At 35.9% G+C, this 24,934-nt stretch overlaps 1 long non-coding RNA gene across 1 annotated transcript in view; it reads right to left on the bottom strand.

Moving 5' to 3' along the window:
• LOC131802333 (uncharacterized) overlaps positions 1-24,934 on the bottom strand; it is a 116,433-nt gene that overhangs the window by 35,789 nt on the left and 55,710 nt on the right. The window contains exon 2 of the long non-coding RNA XR_009342159.1: positions 11,110-11,603. This is a non-coding gene — a long non-coding RNA (uncharacterized LOC131802333). The remainder of the gene's footprint in view (positions 1-11,109; positions 11,604-24,934) is intronic.

Here is a 24,934-nt window from a genome sequence, read left to right as displayed (position 1 = left end):
CCGCATTTGATTCGAACCATTACATCGGAAACAAACGTAGACATCAAGGTGTGTGTGCGGTTAAGTGTGAGTGTGGGAACATGTTTAGTAGTTCAAGACGATCGTAAAATTTGATTTTAATGGTGACCGCAAAAGTGCGTCATTACATTTGAGGTGAAATAACTATTTTAGATTGTGAAACATACAATATCCTTACACTCACTCATTAGCTACCCTCATCCACCCCTTTAACTTTCACTCAAAAGGCTGCGATTCTCATTCTCCCAAATCTGTCCTTAATATCCTTTGTGTAATCATTAAGTTTTATGTTTATTACTTTGAGAGGATACGTTTAAGGACTTTTTGCAGATGAAAGAACACGTCATTTCAGTAGAACAGCATCGTTGATTTGAATGAAATCAGTCTACACTTTGTGAGTGTGTGTGTGTGAGAGCGCGCTAGAGTGTGGGTGGATGTTTGCATGAGCAGTTGTGTGTGTGTGTGTGTCTGTTTATTTGCCAGGATTTGCAAATGACATTTATTTGTACGCCTCAAGTCAGTTGTAAATGAACAAATTAATTAATTGGACATTTTGCAATTGTGAACTACAGATGTGGACGAACGAAAAATAATGCGGTGGGATATGGCGTTGGGGAGATGTTTTGCTTTACAAGTTAAACGTCTAAAATGAGCTTAATATGGGTAGCACACTCTCATGACCATAATATACAAAACCATTTTTACTGGCTACTGTGTTAATTGTAATCGTCTTGTGTGTGAGTGAGTGTGGTGGCCATTAAGCTGCAGTAAAATCCCTTGCAATTAAGTGCATGTATGGATATTAGGCAGAATTTAGGATTTTTAGTGTAGTCTTTAATATAATTTTGTATATTTGGTTTAATTGACCAAAAATGCTCAAATCTAAACCAAAATATAAAACCAAACCAAAAATTTTAATATATCTGCCGTTAAAATACACATTACTGGATGACAATTGATAAAATACAGTCATTTCTCGATTTAAGGCGTGAAATGTTTCGATCCTTAAAAATTCGTTTCGAGTTGTTATTTGATTTATATTGTACAACAAAAACTAGCGCGTCCCCTTATTAATAATTTTATTTCGTTCAACGAACTGAGAGTCTGCAAGCACAGGCCAAGATGCAGACAAAAGTTTTCAGAAAAAGCTTAAACCAATAATTATTAAAGGAGAATATTCCGCAGAATGTTTTCAATGTGGACTGTTATATTCTATACTCGGCAGGACCAAAACCTTTTTATTGCAAGCTTACCCTTCTTTTTGGCGGTTATGCTGCCGGGGACATCAAGATTAAACCTCTGTTCGTTTATACATCTCAATTGCCAAGAGCTATAGGAATTGTTTGCCAACAAAACCTCCCAGGGATTTGGTTTTTATTTATTTAATGAGAGTTTCAAGGAGCACAGTTGTCCTGATGCTAAAAATACTGCAAACAAAAAGTGGACCGAATTTTTCTACTAACAATTCTGGATGTTGTCCAAAGATATCTATCAAATATCAAAGCTCTATTTAAATATTGCGAAATATATCTCAAACTATAAGTGAAACTTTGCAAATTGTCAAAACTATATAAGGGTTTCAACAAAATTTGGCCATAGAACCCATATCTAAAATTTTGATCTAAAAACGACGACAAGTCAACTTGGTATTTTCCAGAGAATTGAGAAAAAGTGCTGAATTTTTGGAGAAATAAAGAATGTTTATATAACCCTCACCACATAGTGGTAAAGGTATTATGTCTCTATGCATTTGTTTGTAGCAGGGAGAAGGAAGTGAGATAGACCCCTAGTTACTCTTAAGGATCTTCATAGAATCACTTTCTGGGTCGATTTATGCATGTCAGTCCGTCTGTCGTCCGTCCATGTATTCTTGTGAACAAAATGCGGGTCGCATTTATAATCCGATTGAGATAAAATTTTCCAAACAACATTTGCTTGGCCCAAGAACGAACCCTACTGAAATTGGTGATAATGGGCTCAGATTTAAATATAGCTCCTATATATCCTCAACCGAATTCGTGTTAATTGTGCACCAAATGGCCAATACTAGTCCACATGACCTGAATTTTGGCACATCCAACCGAATTCAGACTAGAACCAAGTCCATCAAATTTAGTGAAAATCGATTGAGATATAGCTATAGCTCCCATATATATGTTTCATCCGATTTGGTGTTTAAGTCCCTAACATGCATAATAAGCACTTCAGAACAAAGATATGTGGTACCAGATATCTGATAGAGCCCAAAAATACCTCTGCAAAATTTCATGAAGATCGGTTCAGATTTGGACATAGCTCCCATATATATCTTCAACCGATTTCGGGTTAATTGTGCACCAAATGGCCAAAATCTGTCAAAAATGAACTGTATTCTGTCAAATTTCTCATATATATTTTTATCTGTTATAAGGTTTATTGTGCACCAAATAGCTAATATCAGCCCAAATGAACTGACTTTTGGCAATTACGGCTGAATTCATCCTATAAACCAGTACTTCAAATTTTGTATCAATCGGTTCAGATGCAGCTCCCATATATGTGTTTTATCCGAAATGGGGTTAAAAGTCCCTCACAAGCGTAATATGCATTCCACAACAATGATCTTTGGTACCATATATCCATTATATATATGTATATATATATATATATATATATATATATATATATATATATATATATATATATATATATATATATATATATATATATATATATATATATATATATATATATATCAAATCGGATAACATATATATATATATATATATATATATATATATATATATATATATATATATATATATATATATATATATATATATATATATATATATATATGTGTTATCCGATTTGACGTTTAAATCCCTCAAATTCGTAATGTCCATTCGACAACAATGATATTTGGTATCTTATAGAGATCGGAAATACCTCTGCATTTTTAATCTTATCGTGATCGGCTAAGATTTGGATACATCTCCTAAATATCCTCAATCCTATTTAGGGTTTATTGTGCACATAATGGCTAATATTAGCCCAAATGTAGTTAATTTTGGGACGTACGTCTCCAATTTGTAGAAGTCGGCTCCTATATATATTTTTTAATATAATTCTTCTCATGCTATCTATAACAATGTTATTTGGTATAAAAGATTAAAATGTCTCCGTCAAATTTAGTGAAAATCAATTCAGAATTGGATATGCCTCCCATATTTATATTTCCCTCTGAACCCAAACTTTAACTGTTCTAAAGCCAAATGTTGATAGGCGGTATGATCTACATCAAATAAAAAATTATTTTCTTACGGGAGCTCTACTAAATATGCATAATGGTGTAGGGTATCATATTGTCGGCCCCGCCCGACTTTTGATTTTTCCTTACTGGATTATGAACAAAAATGTGTGCTATTTTTATACCCTCAGTCTAGAGGGGATATATATCATTTCATACGACCAAAACATGCCTCATCAAAATAAAGGTTTCAGGACATTGGGAGTCGATTTAGCTATGTCCATTCGTCTGTCTGTGTGGCTGGTGCGTACGATAACTCTCGAAGGGAGTATCCGTTTTGGTCCAAATTCGGTACATCGAAATATTATTGTCAAACTTAGATCGAGTTCGGAGATGGGCATTATACGTCCACTCTTTTTTGTTACATCTCTCACAAAATGTCGATATTCAAAAAAAAAAAAAAAATAATAAATAAATAAATAAATAAAAATATTTTACTGCGCAGATCCTAATATTTGCGTCAGTTCTAAGTCAGGTGTAAAAATGGATAATATCGGTCCACTTCGTGAAGTACCTCCCCCACAAAGGGTCAACATTTTCCATAATTATAACTCTTATAAAATATTAAATAAGAGTCCGATTGTCTTCAAATTTCACACATACCAATATTTTTATAAACCCAAGATCTGGTGTTAAGATGGAATATATCGGTCCACTCCTTCCGGTACCTCACCCACAAAAGTTCGAAATTTTGGATATTCATTAAGCTTATAAAACGCACATTTAACATCCGATTCCATTAAGACTTGGCACATCTCAATATTTCCACCAACACAAGATCTGTTTTAAAGATGGTAGAGATCGGACCATTTCTTTTGCTACCTGTCCAATATAGGGTTCAAGATATTGAAAAAAAAAACGCCCAAACAAGTCAGCGATTCTTCACAAATTGCTATATCTAAATATACCTCTCTCAACCAGAAACCCGAGATGAATATGGAATTTATGTCTGAAATAATGTTCGATTTTCTGGTAATTTTGCCCATACAAATATTTTTATCTGTATTAGATGAAACATGAAAATGGAATACTTTGGTCGACTATATCTGGCACCTCACGCACATGTTAACATTTTCTAAAAATTATCACAAGGAAGGAAGGAAGGAAGGAAGTTGAAGGAAGTTACCAATATATTCCAAACTGGAGCATCGCAAAATTTTTATGCATTTATTTAGGTACGATACGAAATGGACAATATTGGCCCATTCCTTCAGAACCCACTCCATAGAGGGTCAACTATTTGAAAAATCTTAACAATAGTCTAGACATACTTAAATAATCGAACATTGGTAGAGGGTATACGTCTGTCGGTAGAACCGATTGATACTTTTTAATTTGTTTAGCTCTACTTTCATGATCTGCTGGATTTTCCCGTAATTATTTTTGTGTTGCAAAGTGTTATTATCAAACTTCGATTTTTGTTTTTCCCCATCTGTGTGAATATTGAAGGCATTCATTGTGTCTAATTTCCCAAATTAAAATTTAAATTGTCACATACTTGGCATGACATTGTTAAAATCTTCAATTAATTAATAAAAGCTTTTTATGTGCGTTTTTTATGTTTTATAAAATTACCGACTTCATCCATTGCAAACATTAAAGAACCATTATATTATTATGTGGATGAGAGAAACTTTTCAAAAGTCACAACCACAAGCCGATTATGTGACCATGGCGGTGGTGGTGGTATTGGTCCGACTATGCATGCAAGGATGCATACACAATAAAATGTTTTCAGAAGAGCATTATGCAAAATGTGGAAGGACATTAAACTGACAATTTAAACTGTTTGGCTATTATCTTTTAAAAATGTTCGCCACACACACATGCGTGCATGCAAACAAAAAAATAATGAAGACAATTCTTTTTTGCTGCAACGAAATTCAATTTTCTGTGAAAATATGAAAAGGGTGAGATAAAAAAACTGCAGCCAACTTCAGACTGCTGTCATTTCTAAGCCACTCGTCCGACAGCTCTTAAAATTATTTCTGTGACAGCTCATTATATTGTTTACAAAGGTACAAAAGCATTTTGGTGAGAATTTTCCAGAAAAAAGTTATTCGTGATGGAATTCAAGCGTGATAGTGTGATTTTGTTATATTTGTCTGGAAAACCACAAGTGGCTATCGTCATGTACCATCGCTCGTTACCGTGACGTCAAGGAAGTGGATGGAAGAAAACAGCAACATCAACAGAAATGGTTCGAAAAGTAAAGAAGCGACTTGATCGAAACCCGCGTCGCAGTGGCCGAAAAATGGCTCGTGAGCTGAACATATCGCCATTCGGCAAATATTGAAAAATGAGCTCGGTGTAAAGCCATTTTAATGCAAGAACTTACACCGCAACCGAAAGAAAATAAACTCAAAAGAACTAAAGAGTTGATTCGCTTGGCCGAGAGTGATGAACTGCCGAATTTGGTTTTCTCGAATGAGAAAACATTGTAAATGAACACAATGATCGTGTTTACTTGCCAAAGAGGTAAGCTCCCTCGGTTGGCCACCAGAACTCAAGCGCCGGCCATGGTGATGGTGTAGGTCGCCATAACAGCCGATAGTCACTCTCCGCTCGTATTAACCGATCGTGGTATCAGAATAAATGCCGAATATTATCGCGAAAATATTCTAGAGGGTGTTTTAAAGCTTGGGGCACGCAAACATTTTGGCCGCAGACCTTGGACATTTCTACAGGACTCAGCACTCAACATGCACCACCCAAGAATGTTTACAAAACGATGTTCGTCGCTTCATTTCCAGCGCATAATAGCCACCAATATCTCCGGATACCAATCCGTTGGACTATTGTGTCTGGAGTATTTTGTAAAGCAAGGTTGGCACTAAAAAATACCAAAGTGTCGATCACCTCAGGCAAGCGCTTCGCCGGGAATGGGCCAAAACAACGCAGAGCAACGTTCGGGTAGCGTGTGACGGTTTCATTTGCCGTTTGAAGGTCATAATTCGTGGCAAAGGTGACCATTTCGAACAAATCTAAACTTATTCTAAAATTGGATGCTATTCCCTACATTATTTCCTTTCATTCAATAAAATTTAAAAAAAAAATGTAAAAATCATATCGTTTGACTTTGTTGCAGTTTTTTTTTTATCTCGCCCTGTAATTTCATATTATTATAGGGACATTCTTTAATGCACAAAAAGTTCTTAAGAAATCCAACAAACTATGTATCGAGGCCCCGTCGTATTGAATAAGAAAATCTCTTTCTTCGACAACTAGCCAAAATGCTGTTACACTTACATACCATTCTCCATTGAATTACAATTCCAACAGTCGTTGGCTTTTAAATGGTTTTAATTTTTATCCCATGACAAGCTTTATAAGTTCCTTTGTTAAACATTTTGGTAAGTATGTGTGTTTTTATTTTTGCATTGCTACTTTTATCCTAGATTTTATCCTTGAGCGAAAATACAAAATCTCCATGCAGCCATAAAGCCATACCCATACATTGTTATTTAATACATTAAAATATTATTTTGTATTCCATTCGCGAGATTTTCTCCTTCCATTTGCCACGAATAACGCTCCTTGTTCTCAAGTGGTTCCTCTTAAACAAACACGCGCACACACACACACATATACTTAAAGCCACAATCAGCTTTGGTCCTTTTCGCGTTTGTGTTTACGCCGTTGTTGGTTTTTCGATTTCCTTATTCTTTGCTTTCCTTATTCTTTGCTTTTTATTTATTTTTTTTCTTTTCCTCTATATCCGTTAATACATCTTAAAAAGTTGAGAAGGACTATCGTCCCTCCTGGAATGCTGTTGCAACCGACCACTTTGCCTTTTATGCTTCTGCTGCTGCTGCCACGACTTGCTGAGTTCTTTAAGTCTTTTGCAGTAAATCTCTTCTCAGCTGTGTTGAGAGAGTTGAATAACAAAGCGAAAATTCTGAAAAGTTTGTTTCGTTTCTTTTTTTTATTCCCTTTCTATTTTCCAAGTCATGCATATAAAATTAGTTTAAAGAATTATAAGGCAAAAACATTTTGTATTATTATTTTTTAATTTGCAAGGAAACAATTCAAATTTAATGAATTGGAAATAAGAAGCTTAAAGTGAACATTTGTTTTGTTTCGAAACAATTACAACATAATTTTGGAAAGCGAATTTTTCTTGCCAGCTTTAATAATTATGTGGTGTAAGCGTTTGATTTGATCAACATCAAAATAATTAATGGAATACGATTTGGAAAATCATAGTTTAAACGATTAATTACACTGTGCGACTAAAATATACATATATATATCGCAGAAACCCAGAAGTTAATTAAGTTCGTCATTCCGTTTATAACTCATCGAAATAATCATTTTAGACCCAACAAAGTATATATATTCTTGATCAGCGTAAAATTCTAAGACGATTTAGCCCTGTCCTCCCGTCTGTCCGTCTGTTGTAATCACGCTACAGTCTAAACGAATTAAGATAGGAAGCTAAAATTTTGCACAGATCTCTCTTTTGTCTGCAGGCATGTCAAGTTCGAAGATGGGCTATATCGGTCCACGACATCTTATAGCCCCCATATAACGGTACCCCTGATATTCGGTATTTTGATGATTTTACCCACATTTTTCAACGGAATTGTCTGAATATCCGCACAAGGAGTTCTTTGTGAGCACTTTACCCCCTGAAACGGAATTGTCTATATAGGTCCACAATATCGTATACCCCCCATATAACGGTACTCCCCTATATTCGGAATTTTGATGATTTTAGCCACTTTTTCCAATGGAATTATCTGAGAATCCACACAAGGAGTTCCTTGTGAGTACTTTACACCTAGACATAGTTTTGTTTTTATAGGTCCACAATATCGTATATTCCCCGATATATCGGCACCTTCCTATATTAGATATTTTAAAGATTTTAAAAGAATTTTTAATGGATTTTATATTTTTTGAAAATTTTCTAATTCGTTCCAAATGGTGGAGGGTATTCAAAGTTCGGCCCGGCCAAAGTTACTGCTTTTTTACTTTTTTTTTTTTTTTTTTTTTTTGTAATTTTATTGTATGAAAGCAAAAAATGTCGGAAATATGATCAAATTTTAGAATAAGTTTAAATTTGTTCGAATTTGTTACCTTTGGCACGAATTATGGCCTTCGAACGGCCAATGAAACCGTCACACGCTGTCCGAATGTTGCTCCGCGGTATTTTGGCCTATTCCTGGCGAAGCGCATGCTTGAGGTGATCGACACTTTGGTATCTTTTAGTGCCAACCTTGCTTTCCATAATACTCCAGGCACAATAGTCCAACGAATTGTTATCCGGAAGTTTTTTTTGTGGCCATTGTGCGCTGAAAATGAAGCGAGGAACCTCATATTGTAAAAATTCTTGGGTGGCGCGTGCTGAATGCGATGGGGCTGAGTCCTGTTGGAATGTCCAATGATGGCGGCCAAAATGTTTATGTGCCGAAAGCTTTAATACACCCTCCAGAATATTTTCGCGATAATATTCGGCATTTATTCTGATGCCACGGTCTATTAATACGAGCGAAGAGCGACCAACGGCTGTTTTGGTAGCCCACACCATCACCATGGCCGGCGCTTGAATTCTGGTGGCCAACCGCACATTTTCAGCTGACCTCTTGGGCAAGTAAACACGATCATCTTATCGGAGAAAACCAAATTCCGCAGTTCACAACTTTCGGCCAAGCGAAGCAACTCTTTAGCTCTTTTGAGTCTATTTTCTTTCCGTTGCGGTGTAAGTTCTTGCACTTTTTGGAATTTCAATGGCTTTACCCCGAGCTCATTTTTCAATATTTGCGAATGGAATATTGCGATATGTTCAGCTCACTAGCCATTTTTCAGCCACTGCGACACGGGTTTCGATCAAGTCGCGTCTTTACATTTCGAACCATTTTTGCTGAGGTTGCTGTTTTCTTCGATCCACTTTCTTGACGTCGATATACGCTACCAGTATCTTGGTAACGAGCGATGGTACGAGACACAAAAGATTTATTAACATTTAAATGCTGAAGTGCTCTATCGATAACCACTTTTGGTTTTCAGCCAAATATAAAGAAATCTCACTGTCACATTTTAATTCCATCACGAATAACCTTTTTTTCTGGACAATTCTCACAAAAAAGCTTTTGTACGCTTGTAAACAATATAATTAGCTAGCACTGGAATATTTTTAACAGCTGTCAAACGAGTGGCTTAGAAATGGCAGCAGTCTGAAACTGGTTGCAGTTTTTTCATCTCACCCTGTAATTGCTAAAGGTATTGCAACTTCGGTAAGTGACTAACTTTAACTAACCTTCGACATTCTGTAAATGGTATTTAGTCAGGTATATGTCTCATTGTTCCATAAAAACCCATACATATAGCCTTGCTTTAGTTCTCAACAGTATTCTTGCATATCCCTGTAGATGTTTGCTTGGTACTTATTGAGGTATGCATATCCTTATCGAGCCTTGGCGTACTTCTTCTTGCAGTAGTACCTAACATATTGTTGTAGATCCTTGCTTGATCACCTATTAAGGTATCTAGCAGGAGTATCTGTGTATATACTTGGTAAACCTTGCTTGAGCGCGTACAATGGTCTCTTGTACTTGTGAAGTCTTGCTGGAGTACTTTGTAAGGTAACTTGCAGTAATACCCCTGATAATCTTTTGGAAGCTTCCTAGAGTGTTTATTCAGGTCTCTTGCTGTAGTATCCTTGTAAATGATTGTAGCGTCTTGCTGGAGCACTTATTAAGGTCTCTTCCAGTAGTATCGCTGTGGAGCCTTGTTGAAGTAGTTAGTAATGTCTCTTGAGGTAGAATCCTGATAAATCCTTACTTGAACACTAATTGAAGTCTTTTGCAGTAATATACGTATATATCCTTTAGAAGCCTTGCTTGGGTACGTACAACAGTCTCATGTAGTAGTATCCCCACAAGTTGTTATTAAAGTATATTCCCGATGTATCCTTGAAAAATATTGCTGGAGTACTCTTAAAGGTGTCTTGCGGTAATATCCTTATATATCTTTGTAAAGCCTTAATGGAGTACTTTTTAAGGTAACTTGAAGTAGTATCTTACAGGTCCTTATTAACGTATCATGTAGTAGTATCCTTGTATATCCTTGTAAAGCTTTGCTAAAATACTTATTAAGGTCACTAGCATATCCTAGATCGTTGCTTAAGATCTCTCGAACTAGTATCATCTCATATCAAGGACCCCTTGTGGTTAAATACAATCTTATCCAGTGAAGACTTATTCCATATACTAGACAGGGCCAGGTTTCCACAGACACCAATACTGATGTAGCCAAAAACCAATGCCGCCAATTTTCAAACGTTGTTTAAAAAAAATTGGAAATAATGTAGCAGTTTTTGGCATTTAAATATTAACCTTTTTTGGGCAAGGTACCAGAAGGAGTTGCTTGCTATACCTCCAATATTTATATTACAATGTGCGAAGTTTTTACCGATTTGGATTCCCTCTAAGCTTTGAATGCGATGAATATTTAAGTTAAAATAATGCGTTTGGAAATCACATTTTTCATCTTTTAGTCAGAGAGATAGACGGAGGATCGGACGTAATTATATGGACCACAAATAACCTAAAGCGCATTTGGTCCAAAGAGACATAGTGTCTTAAACCAATATTTCGATGAGGCAAATTTAAATCGAATCTACTTCAATTTTCCATCTATAGCAATGATTAGAAAAATATAATAAAATTTTGGGACTAACTCCTTATTCCTTAAGACTTGTACATCAAGTTCTATTGATTCCTATTACGTATCGGAGGCTCTTCTGTATTTATATGAACACAATTTATTATATTCTTTAAATATAAAATTGTTCTTACCTTTGTTTGTACCATCAACAACATGTCTCTTTTTCCGTACAGCTTCCCAACCACACTTATAATATTCTTATCAACAGCATAACAAAACAAACATTCATCGTTGATCTTCCTCGGACGACATTTAAATTGTCACATGTGGGCAGCAGAAAAAAGTTAAGGATTATTTTCCCTCGCCAGGATAAACATGCAATAACCGTTTCCAAAATGGTCTCATTCAATGTGCGTTTATGCATGCCAAAGAGGCAAGCAAACGAAGTTCCGCCAACTTAGCCAATTTTTCACGCTGCTTTTGCCTTAGCTGTAGTTCTACTGTATGTTGGTGGATTTAGTCCGATACGCCGGGGCATTTAACTGTCTGGTCCCAATAAGTCTTTTTTGTGCTGGCTAACATTTTGTGGTTGCCTTTCATGTTGCACATTAACGCTTTGCGAAATGTTGAAAATCAAATTAGCATTAATCGTAAATATTTGTGTTGTGTCGATGTCGAAGGTACACTGAAAATAAAGGAAAACAAAGATACAATTATTGAAGATAGGAGGCCTTCAAGAGTTATTCAATAAATGGAAGACATGCATAGAAAGCATTCAATAAATCTTTTTTTTTTAAAGAAGTCTATTAGAAGATATTTCATAAAGTTTTTCTATAGATTGAAATTAAAAGGTTTCTTTATATAGAAGCTATTCAAGAGGACAATCGAAAATAATCAGAAGCCTCCTACAGTTAGAAATATTATAGAAAATCCATACAAAAGAGTCTTCCTCAGATAAAAAAACCCAAAAATAATTCTTCTACATCTAAAAGACCTACAAGAGGTTTTGTTATTACAAGAAAATATTCAAGACATTCATGTAGAAGACCGTTATGAGATATTCTGAAAATACAAGAACTCCCATGGTCTTGGCAGGTAAAAGTCCCTCAGAGGTCTTCTTCCACAAACACAAGAAAATCAAAATTTCTTCTATAGAATACCACCAAGAAACCTTTCATAGAAGACCTTAGAACTTTATTTTATAGATCGGCCTGGTGGACATTCATACTAAGAGTACTACATGGTAATAAAGGATATGTTGTGATATTTAGGGAACGGGTTTTTGGATATTCGAATTAAAATTCTACTAAATGTACTAAATCCTGCACCATAGAATTTTTAGAAAACTTAAAGTAAGAAGTTTGGATAGGATTGTAAAAATTTGAACTAAGTGTGTACTAAAAATGTTAAAGGGGTCTATGAATTTCTTAAACAAATAAAGCTAAAATCCTCTATTTGGAAAATGAAAAAATTTTAAGGGTAGAAGTGAGAAGAAGTCGCGGTTGTAGAAGTTCGAACTAAAGCCACCCTTAAGTTTCTATTAACCAGTAAAGAAAGCCTTAAAGTCGGGCGGGGCCGACTTTATGATACCCTACACCCTTTGCTAATTTAGTAGAGCTCCACATAACAATTAAAAGTTTTTATGGGAGAATTCTATCATACACGCTATGATTATAATTATAATTTAAAGTTCAAAGGAATAAATATGCCGAAGCATTTGTATCTTTTAAATTCGGACTTGTGTTGCCCATTTGGTGCACAAATAATTTAAAATCGGATAAAAATATCTGATAAAGCTATATTCAAATCTGAACCGATCTCGATAAAATTTGGCAAATATATTTCTGAGCTGTATTTGATATATTTCCCTGAATATCGTTGTTACGGAGTGCATATTACGGTTGTGGGTAGCAAATACTACAAATCGGATGAACAATATATATGGGAGCTATAACTATATCTAAACCGATCTTCACCAAATTTGACATACTAGCTTCTAGACTCAATTCGGTCGTAAGTGCCAAATTCCATCCCATTTGGACAAATATTAGACGTTTAGTGCACAATAAAAGGTAAATCGGACGAAGTTATATATGGGAGCTATATCCAAATCTGAACCGATCTCGATAAAATTTAGCAAAGGTATTTCTGAGCTGCATTTGATATATTTCCCCAAATATTGTTGTTACAGAGTGCATATTACGGCTGCGGAGGACAAAAATAACAAATCGGATGAACAATATATATGGAAGCTATAGCTATATCTGAACCGATTTCGATCGAATTTGGCATACTTATTTTTAGGGCTGATTTGGTTGTATGTGCATACAATTCCATACAATTCGGGCTGATATTACATGTTTGGTGCACAATAAAAGGCAAATCTGACGAAGATATATATGGGAGCTATATCTAAATTTTGACCGATTATCTCCAATTTTAATAGGGTTCGTCCTTGGGCCAAACAAATGATCTGTGCAAAATGTCTTCTGGATCGGGCAATAAATGCGACCTGTACTTTGTTTAAAAAAATACATGGACAGACGGACGGACGGGCGGACATGCATAAATCGACTCAGAATGTGATTCTATGCAGATCATCAAAAGGAAATATGGGTCTATCTCGTTTCCTTTTGCCTGTTACAAACAAATGCACAAATACATAATACCCTGACCATCTTGTGGTGTAGGGTATAAAAATTAGATGCCTACAATGGTATTGAAAGAGTGGGTAAATTTGGACCTTTGAACTTTAGAGTGTCGATTATTTGATATGTACAGTGTGAGATAAAAAATAACTGCAACAAAGTCAAAAGCCATAATTTTTACATTTTTTCTTTAAATTTTATTAAATGAGAGCAAAAAAATGTCGGAAATAGCATTAAATTTTAGAATAAGTCTAGATTTGTTCGAATTGGTCACCTTTGACACGAATTATGGCCTTCAAACGGCCAATGAAACCGTCACATGTTGCCCGAAAGTTACTCTACGGTATTTTGGCCCATTCCCGGCAAAGCGCTAGTTTGAGGTGATCGACACTGTGGTAATTTTTAGTGCCAACCTTGCTTTCCAAAATACTCCAGGCATAATAGTCCAACGGATTGGTATCCGGAGATTTTGGTGGCCATTGTGAGCTGGAAATGAAGCGAGGAACCTCATTTTGTAACCATTCTTGGATGGCGCGTGCTGAGTCCAGTTGGAATGTCCAAAATCTGCGGCCAAAATGTCTGCGTGCCCAAGGCTTTAATACACCCAACAGAATCTTTTCGCTATAATATTCGGCATTTATTCTGACGCCACGGTCGATTAATACGAGCGGGGAGCGACCATCGGCTGTTATGGCGGCCCACACCATCACCATGGCCGGCGCTTGAGTTCTGGTGGTCAACCGAAAGTGCACAGTTTCAGCTGACCTCTTTGGCTAGTAAACACGATCATTTTGTTTGTTTACAAACTGCGGGACAACGTATATTTTCTTATCGGAGAAAACCAAATACGGCAGTTCACCACTTTCGGCCAAGCAAAGCAACTCTTTAGCTCTTTTGAGTCTATTTTCGTTCTGTTGCGGTGTAAGTTCTTGCACTTTTTGGAATTTCAATGACTTTACCCCGAGCTCATTTCTCAATATTTGCCGAATGGAATATTACGATATGTTCGGCTCACGAGTCATTTTTCGGCCACTGCGACGCGGGTTTCGATCAGTCGCTTCTTTACTTTTTAAATCATTTCTGCTGATGTTGCTGTTTTCTTCCGTCCACTTCCTTGACGTCGGGCTACGCTACCAGTATGACGATTTATTCACATTTAAGTGCTGGCGTGCTCTAACGATAGCCACTTGTGGTTTTCCAGCCAAATACAAAGAAATCACACTATCACGCTTGAATTCCATCACGAATAACTTCTTTCTGGACAATTCGCACCAAAATGCTTTTGTACGATTGTAAACAATATAATGAGCTGTCACTGGAAAATTTTAACAGCTGTCGGACGAGTAGCTTAGAAGTGACAGCAGTCTGAAGTAGGTTGCAGTTTTTTCATCTCACCCTGTATATACTTTATGGGGTCTATGATGAATATTTGGGGATATTACAAACGGAATGTCAACATTAATATACCCTCTCCTTTCCAAGGTGTAGGGTATAAAAAACTTCTAAAGAAATAATCCTTCCAAATTATGTGTTTCCTGATATATGTTTGCCAGTTGCAACTAATTACAAATCCACCTATTAACCCATCGCTTTTAGATAGAATATCACTTGAAATCAGTGGTTATTCGCTGGTCACAAAAAATCACAAATATGTAAAACAAGTAAGCAAAGGCTATAGTCGTGCGGGGCCGACCATGTGATACCCTACAACACTGCAATATGTTCAAAGTCCCCTTATATCCAAATCCAGTTTGGAAGATTTCATTTTTGAAATAATGTCAAAGAGCCCCGCCCAGAGGTTACCCTTAGTTTTTTGGTCCGGAGAATTTGGCAAATTTGTGGTCCATTTTACAGCTAAATGCAATCCAATGGTCATCCAAAATGCTAGACTTCTTTCCTGCCCTTATCTTCCGATGCGAAATTCCGTGTCGATTAGATTATTCGATTCGATTATAGAGCGACTACAAAATAAGAAAAAAATATTTTTTTTGTCCATTTGCACCTCTAAATGTACATCTTAAGAACAATAGGCTTTAATTCTGACCCTAACCCTACCTCCATGCCAAATTTCGTGAGGATCGGACGATAATTGCGGCATGCATATAATACCCTCAAAACGTAGTGTTGAAGGGTGTAAACATTTAGAAAATTGACAATTCAAAATTGTAAGTCAAATTGAAAAAATCGCATGCGATAGAAAATATGATAAGAATTGAAAAAATGGAACAAAAAATATTCACTTTTTTATTGGTATATTTTTCCGCGATTTTCTTAGATTTTCTGCTTTTCTGGCAAAAGACCATTCCGAATTGAGGGGAATTGTGAAAATCGGCTCAGCGGTTTTTGATTTATAAGCAGGATAAATAATATCAATTCTTTTATATATATATTGTACCTATTTTGCTATATACCCGATTTCTTGGCTACTAGCATCACTGTAATGGTCAGAAGTGATCTTTTAATGTATTAGTGATTTGGCTGGGGTTGAAAATATTCGCGGTTTAGTGGAAATTTTCCCATTTTCTTACATAAAAGTCAGGGTCTATTTTACCCGCTAATTATTGTCCGGTGGCCGGCCAAATTGGTAGGATTCTGCCCACTCCTAAACTTTAACTCCATGTAAATTTTCGCGGCGATTGGTTGATAATTGTGACCTATAGAGCAACTGCAAAATTTTTCTGTTTTTGGTCCATTTCAACCCCTAAATATCGAGCGATCATCTCCAAAAACAATAGGGATCTATTCTGACCATAACCCCACCTCCATTTTAAATTTCGTGAGGATCGGTTCATAATTGCGACCTGTAGCTTGATTACAAATTAACACGGACAGACGGACGGACGGACGGACGGACATACATAGGTAGATCGACTCATCTCGGCGAGATAGGAAAACCCATATATGCTTTCCTATGTGGGAACCCAATATTTCGAGGTGTTACATAACTTTTGGCCCAATAATAATACACACAACACATAGTGTTGTAGGGTAAAAAAGTAAAAAAAAAATCATTTTTAGACCTTTGAGATTAGCTTATATTCTAATTTACAACAGCGTACTTTTTTATTTTGTTCGTTGCTGGTAATGAACTTACAATCCTCCGATTTGTAGTCAAACGTGCCACGGCTAAGAACCTTAATTGACATCTTATCGTTTTCTTCGTCCACCGAAGATGAGTATCGAATCCATAACATTCTGTTTTGTAGTCGGACAAGCACACGCTATGCTGGCTTCACTCATGACCTGGTAATGAGGAAAATGTGCTATTTTTCATTGCAATTTCCTAATGAATAACCAATTATTTTCAAGCTAATGTTTACGCAGAAAATAGTTTGTTTGCAATACCCAGTTAAGGGAGTAGATTTTATATGTAGCGAATCCATATTTGTCTGTTATCTGCATCGTTGGTCGGCCTTTAATTAGATCTACTTTATATTTAGATCTACTTTATATTTTTAAAATTGTCTCAGTGTAAGCCCAATACATGTCTGTTTTCCATTTCGTTGGATAGCGAGTAAAAGTGTTAATGGTCCTCGCCAACTACCCGTCTTTTTTCCAGACTCACTGAACGAGTGTGTAAAAACTAGGCAAATAGCTGGGAGTTATTTTGGCTTTTGTTACATCGGTCCATTGTAGCCAAAGCTGCATCGTACCATCGCACAGGAAAAACTCCACTCCATGTTCAGCTACAATAATTTTTAACTACAAATTGCTATTTCTTGGCATTATAATCCAGCTTTCATTCCCATGCCCCAGCATTTTCCATTTGACTGGCTGTGGCCAGCCAATGCAGTCGCTCTAAGAGCTCTGCAATTAGAAGTTGAACTTGACTTTTGGCAGCTACTGCTGTGATCGCTGAGCTTGTGTGGTTAATGTTCTCACTTTGAGGTAGATTTTGTTATCCCTGAGTGTTTGAGGGTGTGTGTGTGTGTTGGAGCCACTGTAGAATTACTTCAACACTATTTTCATTTATGGTTATTTGGTGTAGTTTCAGTTTTTCCCCTGCCTCACACACACACGACTGCAACAATGTAATGTAAGTAAAACTGTTGTGGGGAGTGGTCGCTTTTTTCTCTCTCTTTCAATGTGTGCACATTGCTAATGTCCTCCCCCTACCTTGGCCATGACCGCCAACCACTACTTTTTTTGTGAAAAATTGATTTTAATCGGAATTTAATTTCCCTTGAAATTGTTGCAAAATGTTCGCTAATTTGTGTAACTTTTATGATTATTCAGCTTTTGGCTATTTCTGGGTAATTTAGTAAAGATTATAATGACGAGGGCTTATACTCGTACTGGTGAGTGGGTGCACGGCTCATAAAATATAAATGACAGGAAAAATGAAAATTGAAATTGTAAAAAATGGAAGTTATATGAAATGCAACATTATCGTTTTATGTGGATTATAAAATGGAAATGTTAATTTTAGCAACCAATTTGAAGTTTCATTTACAATGTGGTCTCTGGGCGATGAGGTGTTTAAAATATTTTACCCACTTGTTCCGATAAAGTTACTTATTTATTAAAAAAACGAGTTAAAAAGTATCAGCCGGTTTTGCAGACAAGTGTACGCCCTCAGTCTATTAGTTTACACATATATTAAATTGCGTTATTATTTTTCAAGTTTTTACAATCAAGCCTACATCTGATACAAACAAGGTGTCAGATTTGGCCTATAACGACTGTAATAGTAGTACATTATATGAGATGTGTGATAATTTTTGAAATATGTCCTCTTTGTCTTCTACTGATAAAAATGGATATTGGAATGTGAAAATTTAAAAAAATTCCAACAATTATTTACAATTCTATAGGAATAATTTGTAGTCGAAAGTTTTACCAGAAAGAGTGGACCCAAAAACAGGGTTAGATGAAAAAACTGCAACCAACTTCAGACTGCTGTCATTTCTAAGCCACTCGTTCAACAGATGTTAAAATTATTCCAGGGACAGCTCGTTATATTGTTTATAAACGTACTAAAGCATTTTGATGAGAATTTTCCAGAAAAAAAAGTTATTCGTGATGGAATTCAAACGTGATAGTGTGATTTCTTTATATTTGGTTGGAAAACCACAATTGGCTATCGTTAGAGCACTCCAGAATTTAAATGTGAATAAATCTTTTGTGTCTCGTACCATCGCTCGTTACCGTGATACTGGTAGCGTAGCCCGAATTCAAGGAAGTGGACGGATGAAACAGCAACATCAGCAGAAATGGTTCAAAAAGTAAAGAAGCTCGGGGTAAAGCCATTGAAATTCCAAAAAGTTCAAGAAGTTACACTGCAACAGAAAGAAAATAGACTTCTGTTGTAGAAAATAGAAAAAGAGTTGCTTTGCTTGGTCGAAAGTGGTGAACTGCCGAATTTGATGGGAAAACATTCGTTGTCCAGCAGTTTTGTAAACAAACAATATTATGGTGTTAACTTGCCAAAGAGGTTAGCTGAAAATGTGCAACTTCTGTTGGCCACCAGAACTCAAGCGCCGACCATGATAATGGTGTGGGCCGCCATTACAGCCGACTGTCCCTCTCCGCTCGTATTAATCAACCGTGGCATCAGAATAAATTCCGAATATTATCGCGAAAATATTCTGGAGTCTTGGGAACCCAAACATTTTCGCCGCAGACCTTCCAATAGGACTCAGCACCATCGCACTCAGCACACGTCGCCCAGGAATGGTTACAAAAAAATGGCACCAAAATCTCCGGATACCAATCCGTTGGACTATTGTGTCTGGAGTATTTTGTAAAGCAAGAGTGGCCCTAAAACAATACCAAATTGTCGATCATCTCAAACAAGCACTTCGCCGGGTATGGGCCAAAATAAAGCATAGCAACATTCAGGCAGCGTGTGACGGTTTCATTGGCCGTTTGAAGGTCATAATTCGTGCAAAGGTGACCAATTCCAAAAAATCTAAGCTCATTCTAAAATTTGATGCTATTTTCGAAATTTTTTACTTTCATTCAATAAAATTTAAAAAAATAATTTAAAATTATGGCGTTTGACTTTATTGCAGATTTTTTTATCTCATTTAAAATGTTGACCCATTATCTATTTAAAATGTTTACCCATTGTGGGGTAGGTATCAGAAGGAATGGACATTTATCCCGTCTCCATACCAAATCTTGTGATAAAAAAATACTGGGATGTGTGCAATTTGAAAGTAACCGGATGCTTATGCAAAGTAATCGGATGCTTATTCTGATTTTTATAAGAAATGTAATTATTTGAAAGTTTGACACATTGTGAGGTGGTACCAGAGGGATTGGCCCAATATATTCCATATTCACACCAGAACTTGCCTTAATAAAAATATTGGGATTTGAAAGATTTGAAAACAATCGGATAGTTATTTCGCATTTTATGAGAGCTTTTGTTATTCAAAATTTTGATCCCTTTGGGGGAAGGTGGCAGAAGGAGTGGTCCAGCATATTCTTTGCTTTCGTTCGGTCCCAACGCCACTCTTACCCGCCCCTGCCGACCGAGGGGGCCACCTCCCAATACGTAGGGAGCGCGTACACCCCATAGTCCGCACCATGGAGGGTTAGTATTGTAGGGAAACACCAGCTACAGTAAAACATCAGCCGGTTTTAGTAAAAGGATTAGTATTACAAATCACACACAACGAGCAAAAATACAAATCTGGCAGCTCCTAATACTATAATTATAAATTAAGTATTGATATTTTTATTGCATGCAAAGGTTCAGATAGTGGTAAATTATTATAGAGGTTGTTATATATTTCACATAAAGATCTAAGGGGGTTGCTTAGTTCGTAGTTAGATCTCGCCAAGGAAAGATTTAGCGGTATATAATTACGAGTTATTCTAGACGGAACATTAAACTTTATTTCACTAATTAAAAATTGTGAATCAATTTGACCACGCAAAAGTCGTATTAAAAATATTGCTCTAAGCATTAAACGCCTTCTTTCTAACGATGGAAGGTCTATAAGTTTTAATCGATTTTCATAGGGGGGAGTGCTTCGGACGGATTCCAGGGCAGACCTTTGAGAGCGAATATAATGAATTGTTTTTGAACTGCTTCTATTAAATTAGAGTAACATTTATAAAATGGACTCCACAACACGCAACCATACTCTAATGTAGGTCTAACTAGACTAGTAAACAAGCGTTTAGTTACGTAAGGGTCTTCAAAATCTTTAGACCAGCGCTTAATGAAACCTAGAAGAGACTTTGCTTTATTAACGCTAGATTCAATGTGTAAGTTAAAACGAAGTTTATTGTCCAAAATAACACCAAGATCAATAAATGAGTCTACATTCTCCAATTTGTATGAACCTACAAAATAATCAGATTGAATATGTCTAGATCTGAATAATGATAATTTTTTGCATTTTTTAAGATTTAGAGACATGCCATTCATACCACACCAATTTACAATGGAATGTAGATCATGTTGTAAATGTAATGAGTTATTGAGAGAATCGAGATTAATGAACAGCTTAACATCATCTGCAAACATTAGAATTTTGGAAAACCTTACAACTGACGGAAGATCATTGAGATAGAGAACGAATAGTAATGGTCCTAAATGGCTTCCCTGAGGAACACCAGAATGGACTAGAATACCAGATATTGTTGCGTTAAAAAATTTGGGCTGTGTACAATTTGAATAGAATTGGATGCTCGATTCGCATTTTATGATAATTTTGGTAATTCAAAATTGTAACCCATTGTGAGGGAGGTATCGGAAGGAAAGGGCTGACATCTACAATCTCCCCAACAGATCTTGTGTTGAATGAAATATTGAGATTTGTCGATTTTGAAAGGAATCGGATGCTCATTACGCGATAATTTTTTTTAAAAAAATTAAAAATTATAACGTTTGACTTTGATGCAGTTTTTTTATCTCACTCTGTATACTGAATGTGTTTCGTCGGTGTTATACAATTAAATTTAACTTCACGGAAAACTATATCCATTATACAGGACATTTTATCCGCAAATTGGAAAGTTCAATTTATATATATCTTCACGCACATTATCTCATTTAAGATGATTTAAAATTTTGACAGTTTACTAGTGAATGCTTAGTATCTCACATACGGGTTAATTTAAGAAATTTTCCAATACTTTCCGAATTATAATATATAAACTTTAATATTGACTAAAGTTATCAAACCTAGTCAAAGCAATAACATTTGGAAACTATTTCTTAATTTGAATTTTGCAAAGACTTCACATTAGAGTTCAATTAAATATTAATCGAATAATTAGGGAGGTCGTCTATAAGCAAATCAAACAAAGGCGACGAACATCATCATGAATGAAATCTCAATGAGCAGTGGAATTTCTAATACCAGACATAGGTATGTATGCATGTTTGTGTATGGTTTATGTCTGTGTGAATTTATTATTAAAAAGGTTGCCCTTGGGTTATATACGGCAACATTGTATCCTTGTACTAATTAAAGGCATACAATATCACACACTCACTCTCTCTCTCTGTCACACACACACACCCTTGCAATTAAACACCTAGAAACATTTCAAGAGAGCTTTAAATCAATATGAATGAAGAAAGAATTGCATATTTCATTTGCATTTGTAATCGATGCATATCCATTGAATGCATTCCAATGAATATCTCTCTCTCTACTCTCTACTCTACTCTACTCTCTACTTGCATTCGCAATAAAAACTGCATAAAGGATAGATAGACGGACAGATAAGATGAAGAGAAAGGAAGGAGTTGCGTATGCATTTCCATATAATTGCCAAGGTTGGCAATGTTATTCCTGCTGACGCAAAGGATAAACTCTTCATTGCCTTCCCAATCTGGAGACAGTGGCATGGGGCTAGACAGATGTACGCCTGTGTGTATGTACGGGTGCAAGTAATCGGTGTATGTAACAAGTGCATGCTGTCATCAGTTTGGGGAAGGGGGAGATATGTATCATGAAAGTAATCGTTGAAAACATTGTTTTATTTGTTGTTATCTTTTCCCTTGCTCCGTTTTCATGTTTATTATTATTGTCTGTCTTACAGTGTCTTATTGTTTGGCACCATTGTTTCGAAAGTTTAGCTATGTTTGCCTGGAATAACGAAGGGAACAATTCAATCCGATTATACAATGTACTTGAATAACACTTTCAGATAGGTGAATGTATGAAAGGCCAAACCTTTGGATCCGTTCATTGACAGTGGTGTTTAGATATAATATACAAAAATCTCCTTTTTTCTCAAAAAAAAAAAAAAAAAAAAAAAAACTCCTGAACTAATATCTTCTCTGTCTTACCCTACTTAAAGGAAACTAGTAAGCAAAGGCTACAGTCGAGCGGGGCCGACCGTTGAATACCCTACAACACTATAATAAACGGTACAGTTTATATAGGCGAGATACTCGAAAGAATTCCAAAGATATTGTGACAAATAATTAAAGAAAACCATCAGGTTCCGTTCTCTAATTTTCGAATAATAGCAACTTAAACTAATTTGCTCATTTCCAATTTATTGGTAATTAAATGGTCTTCCTGGATCTGGAACCAATATTTCCCAAAGACCTATAATCTCTCAGAAATGGCAAAAGATTAACATTTATTATTGGTTTTTGACTGAAACGCATCTATATGAGATACCGACATTTGACTATATTCTTCAACGAAATCAGCGTTAACGAAATAGACAGAAGTGCGTCTTTCCTGTATTTGTGAATTCTCCAAAAAGTCACTGGAATGGACATTTTCGTATTTTGTCTACAAGAGTTGGCAAACTATTTCACACATTGAATATTTTTGGATGGCCATTCAAAACTGCTTGGCTTTTGCAATGTCCGGTAACCCCCATTCAAATGTGCGTGAGGATCGGGCGATAATTATGACATGCTGACAATTTTGCAGTTTTTTGGTCCATTTCAACCCCTAAATGGTGATCATCTCCAAAAAGAGTAGGCTTCTATTCTGACCCTCATCTTATCCCCATGCAAAATTTCGAAAGGATCGGGCCATAAATGCGATCTGTATATGATATCCGGATATCCTAACTACTTAGTTTTGTTAGCTGTAGAAATATTACCAAATGTTTAATTCAAAATGAAAATATGACAAAATTGAAAAAATATGAGAAAATTTTACAAAATCAATATTTTCATGTTTAGAGAGATATTTTTATGCGATTTTTTTAGACGTTTTTTCTATCCTAACAAGAGGCCATTCTGAATTAATGAGAACTGTCGAAATCAGTTCAACCGTTCTCGACATATAAGAGATTTTACAAGCATATCTTCTTTGATAGACATATATATTGCACATATTTTGCTATATATCCGATTTTTTGGATGTTAACATCAGTGTAAAGATCAGAAGTAACCTTGTCATGGCTTCGTGATTTCACAGGGATTTAAAATATTCGCGGTTTAATGAAAAATTTTAAATTTTTTCAACATAAAAGATATAGTCTATTTTACTCGCTAAATGTTATCCGATGGCCACCCAAATTGGTAGGCTTCTTCCCCGCCCTAAACTCTAGCTACATGCGAAATTCCGCGTCGATTGGTCTATAATTGCGTCCTGTATAGCTACTGCAAAATCCGACATTTTTTCAGTATTTGATCCATTTCAACCCCTAAACATCTGGCGATAATCTCCAAAAGAAATAGGCTTCTATTCTCGCCCTAACCCTACCTTCGTGCAAAATTTTGTTAGGATCGGGCCATAATTGCGACCTGTAGCGTGATTACAAATTAACATGGACAGACGGACAGACGAACGGACGGACATACATAGCTAGATCGACTCAGCTCGGCGAGCTAGGAAGATCCATATATACTTTCCTATATGGGAAACCAATATTTCGAGGTGTTACATAAATTCTGGCCCAATCAAACTTATAATACCCCCAACACATAGTGTTGTAGGGCATTCAATAGTATTTAAATTTGATTTTCTCCAATATGGGAAATGTATCAAATTGTGTACCTGAGTTCAATATAGTTCTACAGGCAGTTGTGTAACATCAAAAAATGCACTTTCACAAATTGTGACGTAAATTACATACTTTATGACGCATCATACATACTTCAAAAATATGTCGTAAACATAGGCAAATAATATCAGTTTTTTACAGAAGAGCGACAAAAAATCGGTTACTTTGATATAACAATTTCAAAAGTATCAGTCAGTTTAACCGACAGATGTATATTCAGCCAATGATCGATTATTTAAATACATTTTGACTTCTGTTATGATTATTCAAATTGTTGACCCGCTGCAGGATGAGATAAAAAAAACTGCAACGAGTCAAACGCCAAAATTTTTAAAAAATATCGGAAATAGCATTAAATGTTAGAATAAGTTTAGATTTATTCGAATTGGTCACCTTTGGCACGAATTATGGCCTTCAAACGGCC

This window comes from Musca domestica, unplaced genomic scaffold (assembly GCF_030504385.1).
Source record: "Musca domestica strain aabys unplaced genomic scaffold, Musca_domestica.polishedcontigs.V.1.1 1, whole genome shotgun sequence".
Classification (NCBI taxonomy): Eukaryota; Metazoa; Arthropoda; class Insecta; order Diptera; family Muscidae; genus Musca; species Musca domestica.
The sequence above is the reverse complement of the archived record's forward strand: the minus strand, read 5'-3'. Positions and strand labels throughout refer to the sequence as shown.